This window comes from Equus caballus, chromosome 17 (genome assembly GCF_041296265.1).
Source record: "Equus caballus isolate H_3958 breed thoroughbred chromosome 17, TB-T2T, whole genome shotgun sequence".
NCBI classification, from domain to species: Eukaryota; Metazoa; Chordata; class Mammalia; order Perissodactyla; family Equidae; genus Equus; species Equus caballus.
The window spans coordinates 28,139,939-28,147,287 of NC_091700.1; positions in this window are offsets into that span (position 1 = coordinate 28,139,939).

The window sequence follows — 7,349 nt, forward strand, 5'->3', positions numbered from 1 at the left end:
CTAAAAATTTTATATGGAAGACAAACAGTAATAAATTGTGATTCTCAAAATAATATCATATCCTCATTCTTTTCTTTTTACTCATTTGTTTCATACAATTTGACAGATTTTATTTCCTTCCCATAGCAGATATTCCTATGACGCTAGATCACAATATAGTTTTCACAAATAGCAAGATACTGGTTCTTCTTAAAATCCCCACTGGAAACAGGCTATTCCTCAAGCTACCGGGCAGATGCTCTTTGATTCCAGGGAATTTACAGTGGAGAATATGTGTATCAATTATCTGTTGCCACAATAACGCTGCACAGCAACCAATACCATGAGGTGTTTGAGAATTTTAAAGTCAAATCCTGGCCTTCCAAGTTGTTAGGAAGGTATATTTGTCAAGGTAGGAGGATAAAATGTCTCATTTAATAGTTTGCTACCCTGACTTATTACAACTTTTAGGTATTGAGACATATGGTGAGGGCCTGCATTTGTACCCTCATTCTGAGCCCTGCAAACGTTCAAGAGGTCCTGCTTCTTGTGTCAACTGCTAGGCTTCAGATGCCTGCTCCGCGTGGATTCTGGCTTCCAGCTCTGGAATCTTCCACCTAATATCTGGCTGATATGAATTAATTCCCGGCAGCTTTCCCAAGCCCCTCTGCTCTCTAATTCTGCTCTGAATCCTGCCTAAGAGTACATGGTGACCGAGATTGTCACCCTGCACCTCAGTCCTCCTGATTAATATTGAGGAATATCTTTTCCTTCCTTTTCCTCCACCTAACCACCAAGGAGATTGTCACAGCCTTTCTAATTAGTCAAAGAAACATCTTGGATCATAAAATGAAGAATTATCCACCTCTTTAATGACTTGGATGTATCAAGAGAAATCAAACCCTATTATCACGAAACTTTCCCAGAGAACACCTCACAATAAATACTTTAAAGTTAAGTTTTCAATACTCAGCGCATTTGAAAGTTGCAGAAAATCCCTGTGTTAATTTGCAGGAAGATTCAAGCTTCAGGGAAAATGTTGAACATTTATATAAATGAGATTTTGGCTCAACCATCTAATCTAATTCTGCAAATAAGTAATTACCCACTAGCTCTGGGGACATAAAATAATAGAAAATAGAAAGGAAAGAATCAGAAAAATTATATAACATATATATTAACTTTCCCCCCTAAAATTATGAAGGATTGTTGCATTGTTTATGTATTAAAATGAAACAATATTTTCATGCTGATGGAACGATTCATCTTGAGGAGAGAACAGTGTCGAATACTCTGATGATTTTTCTCCACTGTGGAAGAGGAAAGTGGTCTGGATAGGTTAGGAAAAAAAAAGTGGGGAGGTGGGCTGTGGGATTCTAAGTTTCCAGGAGCAGTCTGCCAAAGAGGAGATGTGAGGAAAGAAAGACAGACAACAAGCTGTCAGGAGGACAGAAGACAGAGGACGAAAGTGAGCCAGCAAGAAATCCCCCGGGTTGGGAATAGTGGGAATGGTTTAGAGGAACCTGGACTGAGATTCAATTTCAAATTATCTCTGATGCTTTGCATGCTATTCTCCTGTCTTTATCTACAAACTTTTATATAAAATGTCTCTTTACAAAATTGTATTGTATAAACAGTATTGGTGGAAATCAAGAAGGGAAATTATGCTTATTTATATTAATATAGGATGAAAAGCAAACACCAATCATAAGAGGAGAAACATGAATGAAATGGAAAATTCTACAGGGCAAGAAATAAGAATAAGCTGTGACTTAAAGAATCCTAATCTCCTTTAGAATCCCTGGGTTTTGTGGGACAGGTGACAAGTTATTTTAATACAAATGTTGAAGGGAAGGTGATTCTGTAAGGTTGGAGGATTTGGGGACATTCATATGACGGTACCTGTGCTATCCTCACAAATTCAAACCATCTTCATTTTGTAGAAAGGTTTTTGTAGAAGATGGTACATATAGAATTAATTAGAAATGATTTAATTCTTTGTAGAACACGAAGTTTCAAAACTAACAGGTTCATTGACTAAAAGATATGATGTGTTACGTATGGGCATTAGTCAACAAGTATTTTATATTTTCTCTGTTCTCAGCTTACACATGGGCATTAGTCAACAAGTATTTTATATTTTCTCTGTTCTCAGCATCATACTTGTGCTGTGAGAGACACAAAGGAGACATATGTCAGAAACAGTTTCTGCTCTGCAGGAGGTGACAAATGACTAAGTCTCATGAGGCAGTAAGAGGATTGAATGCTTAGGCTTGGGCCATAAATGTAGTGGGAGTTCAGAGGAAGGAAAGATCAGCTGAGACTCATATATCCAGAGAAGGTGGACTCTAGGCCCAGATAGGGGGCTGGAGGAAGAGGTGGTGTTCCAGGTTCAGGAAACAGCACAAGCCCAAGCAGAGATGCATGAATTCAACATGGCAAAGAATACCATGTGCACTACAAAATGAGTGAGCTGACCCGAGTGGATGATCCTTCCCAGGCAGGGAATGAAGGGGAGCCTTGAGATGCTGTTGCACGTGAGGGCGGAAAAAATAACAGAGAACTTCGAAAGACCAGGCTGGCTGGGGACACTGTATATTATTGTGCTATATGAAGGAAATTTAATGGCATTTTAGAAACATTTGCCTCACAGCAGGATGCAGGATGGCCATGTAAATGAGGAACTGGAGGCAGGAGGGAAACAGTGGCCCAAATCCAGGAATAAGCCATGTGTGACCAGACCAAGACTGTGCAATCACAGTGTAGTCGAAGGAGCTCAAGAGATTTTTTCCACATTTTTAGCCTGGCTCTATTTAGCTTTTACCTCTGAAAGCCTTGCCCAGATAAAAATACACGATGTAACAGAGCTCTGGCTATCACTATCATTCCACACTCAAAACACATTTTAAACTTTGTTCAGTTTGAGAGAAGTCTTCATCCAACTTTAAAATAGAAGCCCCTTTAAAGAAATTTACTTCCCATTTTTGGTAACTTTCAGGCTCATACATCCTTATAAGCTTGAGAAAGCCAACTATTTCCTACAGAGCTCATGCATTATAGACCTTTTAGGAAAGGTCAATATTAAAATCCATTATTATTTTGTCTTTCTGGTTTCTACAGTCTGAGAGTGTATGAGATGAGGATAACACCTAATGTCAGGCGTCCTGATGCAAATAGGCTCTGAGGGTGCCAGACTGGTGACAGCCATTGTGGGTTTGCCATGATGCTTAAAGTTTGATGAATGAATACAAAATGAATAACTGGTATTGTCTAAGTGATTGTGATATAATTTATGTTCTAACTGTGAAACTCCAATAAGCCACTAAATCCAGACCAATGGCAAGGAACTCCCAGATGTTGGGCCTTTCTGCAAATTAAGTGCACCGGCCTTAGTGAATTTACAGTCTCTCTGTTTCTGACTCCTTTCTCCCATTCTGGAGATTAGTTCCTCTCTTTAATTCTATCCTGCAGAATGTGCAAGCTAAAACTGTCTTACAAACCTTCTCCATCATTAATCCTCAGATTAATTTCAGCGTTTGAAAATGCTAAGATGCCAGAACTTTAAAAAAATATGACTTTGCTGTGTGTTTTATTAATCACTGTGCCTTGGTCTCCAGAGATAAGTGCAACATTAATCAGAAATTCAGGAAAGCATTTTCCCTGTTGATTTAAGTGGGTTTCTGGGGTCACTTACAAAATAGTATAAAACATTTGCTCATTATTCTGCATATATTAAGTTGCTAAAAGGTTATTTCTCATTTTATGATCTTATAATTCAAGCTATAGTTTTAGTCCTTAATTAAAGAGGGCTTAGGAAACACAGCAGCTTCTCATTTATAGGAAAAATAGGCTTTACTTATATTTATATGAAATTGTTTTATAAACACAAATAGTGCTAAGGCAAAGGCAGGAAAAAGGAATATTTGAAAATGTATCCAGTGCACCAAAGTCTCATAGAACAAATATTTAACAAATAAATAAATGAGAGAAAAACCTCATGGAGATATCAGCTATGGACTTAGAAGTTTTAAGTTTAACGAAGCTAAGTAAGCTTCCAGATGCTCGTTTTTTCTCGTCAGCTCCCAAATCTGCAACTTGGGTATCATTGTCTCATGAATTACCGAAGGCAGCAGGGCATCCAATAGGTGTAGTTTTCGGAGTAAAGATAATCCAGTAGATATAACTGCACTGCAATAGTTAAGTATAAGCATTCATCACTAATTGCTGGTGGGTTCCTGTCTCATTTCTAACGAAGAGTACAGAGGGAGGACCGCTTATCTCTAGGCATCCATTTCATTAAAAGTTCATGGGAAGAATTTTAGGTTCTGCATAAAAGAAATTGGATGAGCTTTCACATCATCCAGCTTCGACTGCAGCGCTGGCTTCATCACGAGCCTCACTGAGTCCTTCATCAGGAGGGTGTTCTATCCTGTCTTACTGCCCGTAAAGCCAAGCAGCTCAGTGGGCTGCCATGAATTAGGGACAAGCACTTCACCACGTGGTTTTGTGCAAGCTAGTGAGACTCTGCTTCTGCAGACTTTGGATCATTGCTTCCAATCAATCAGGATTTCAGAGCATCACTGATCAGGGATATTTCCTATATATTTGTGTTCCTGGAAACACCTAATATGATGCCCAGCATGTCCTTAGTGCTGAATAGACATTTATGGACTGGAGAGGTCAGTGCAGATTTTCATTTTTCAGATTAAAAAAATTTTTATTTATTTTTGACAAAAATTATATATATTTAAGGTGTACAATGTGATGTTTTGTTTTGTTTCCTCATTTGATTGGGAAATAATGGACATACCTCACTTGTCTAAGTTTATGGTGTACGGCATGATGGTTTGATTTCTGTATATTGTGAAATGATTATCACAATAGGTTTAGTTAACGTCCATCATCTCAGATAGATACAATAAAAAGAAAAGAAAAAAAATTTCTCCTTGTGATGAGAACTCTTAGGATCTACTCTCTTAACAACTTTCCTATATATCCTTCTGCAGTGTTAACTGTAGTCATCATGTTGTACATTACAGCCCTAGTGTTTATTTATCTTATAACTGGAAATTTGTACTTTCTGACCACCTTCCTCCAATTCCCCCTCTCGCCACCTCCTGACCTTGATGGCCTGATCTCTTTCTCTATGAGTTGGGTGGATTTTTTTCTTTTTTTAGATTCCACATATAAGTGAAATCATTCACTTTTTGTCTTTTACTTTCTGACATTTCACTTAGCATAAGGCCTTCAAGGCCCATCCATTTTATCCCAACTGGTAGGATTTCCTCGTTTTTTTATGGTGGAATAATATTCCATTGTGTATATATATATATACCACAACTTCTTTATCCACTCATCCTTCTATGGACACTTAGGTTGTTTCCATGTCTTGGCTAGTGTAAATAATGCTACTATAAACATTAGAGTGTAGATATCTTTTAGAGTTAGTGTTTTCATCTCCTTTGGATATATTCCAAGACATGAAATTGTTGGATCATATGGTAGTTCTGTTTTCAATTTTTTGAGGAAGCTCCATACTGTTTTCCATAGCAGCTGTACCAATTTACAATGCCACCAACAGTGCACAAGTATTCCCTTTTCTCCACATCCACACCAGCATTTATTTCTTGTCTTCTTTTTCCTCTGAGGAAGATTTGCCCTGAGCTAACATCTGTGCCAATCTTTCTCCATTTTTTATGTGGGTTGCCACCACAGCATGGCTGATGAGTGGTGTAGGTCTGCACCTGAGATCCAAACCCACGAACCCAGGCTGCTGAAGTGGAGCATGCAAACATAACCACTAGGCCATGGGGCCAGCCTCCTATCTCCTGTCTTTTTGATGATGACCATTCTAACATGCATGAGGTGATGTCTCATTGTGGTTTTAGACTGCATTTTCCTAATGATTAGTGATGAGTATGTTTGCAAGTTCCTGTTGGCCATTCATATATCTTCTTTGGAAAAACGTCTATTCAGATCCTTTGCCCATCTTTTAATTGGATTATTTGCTTTTTTGCTGCTGAATTGCATGAGTTCCTTATATATTTTGGATATTAACCCCTTTTCAGACATATGGCTTGCAAATATTTTTTTCCCATTCTGTAGGTTACCTTTTCATTTTGTTGATGGTTTCCTTTGCTGTGCACAAGCTTTTTAGTTTGATGTGGTCCCACTTGTTTACTTTTGGTTTGGCTCCTTGTGCTTCAGAGTATGACTCAGTGCAGGTTTTTGTGTCTATTTGGTTGTTGATTTTTGTTTCTTTTCTTTTCTCTCTACATATAGGAGGAGGAGATTGTAAATATGTAAATATGTAAAGCCCTCTCTGGCCACAGTGTAGGACTATTAGAAGTTGTCAGGAACTTCTTTTTTTTTTTTTGCTGAGGAAGATTTTCCCTCAGCTAACATCTATGCCAATCTTCCTCCATTTTTTATGTGAGTTGCTGCCACAGCATGGCTTGATGAGTGCTGTAGGTCCATGCCCAGGAACTGAACCCAGGCTGCTGAAGTGGGATGTGCCAAACTTGACCACTAGGCTACTGGAGCTGGCCCCTGTGAGGAACTTTTAATCTCTGCCAAAAGCTCAAGTGATTCACACTTTAGATTCTTTCTCTATCTGTGTAATTTTAATCTTAACTGACTTGCCTACCTTGGGGAAAAGAAAAACAAGCCATGTTACAGTTTGTTCACAAAACAAGAAGCCTGACTCTTCAATTCTATCTTCATCAATGAAGCTATTTATTCTGCTGTATTTTGTGCTTTGAAAACATTCCAAGAAAGATACAAAATATGAAGCAGAAGATGCAGAATGCTATAGCAGAGCAGAGCCAGAAAACTTAGGCTCAAGGACGGCTCTGCAGAGCGACCATGGGGAGATTACTTAACTCCTCTGTGACTTCAGTTCTTCATGTGAAAATGGGGAGGACAATAATAGTTAACTCATAGGATGTTGTGGGGACCGAATGAACATATATATATGAAAGTGTCTAGACAATGCCTGGTACATCATAAAATGGATATAATATCAGTCATTTAGGTTTGAGCATTACAGTGAGCATGGATTCTGGGGAGAATAATTCACTTACCAAAAACTGCAACAATTTCATGAGTAAGAGGATATTGTACACAAGAAAATAATACAGGAGAGGTACATTCCCACAGAACATGGAAAAGAAAAAATATTTTACAAATCTGCAATTATTGAATTTTACTGTTTTAAACTCAGAGATATTAGTGGCATATTGAATTGAAGGAAAAAATTCCGGGTAAAGTTCCAATAGACAATGACTAAGAATAGCGATTTTTTCAATCTTGGTTGGGATCTCTAGGGGGAGCCCATTGGCTTCATATTGGGGTCCCAAGCCTCTGTAATT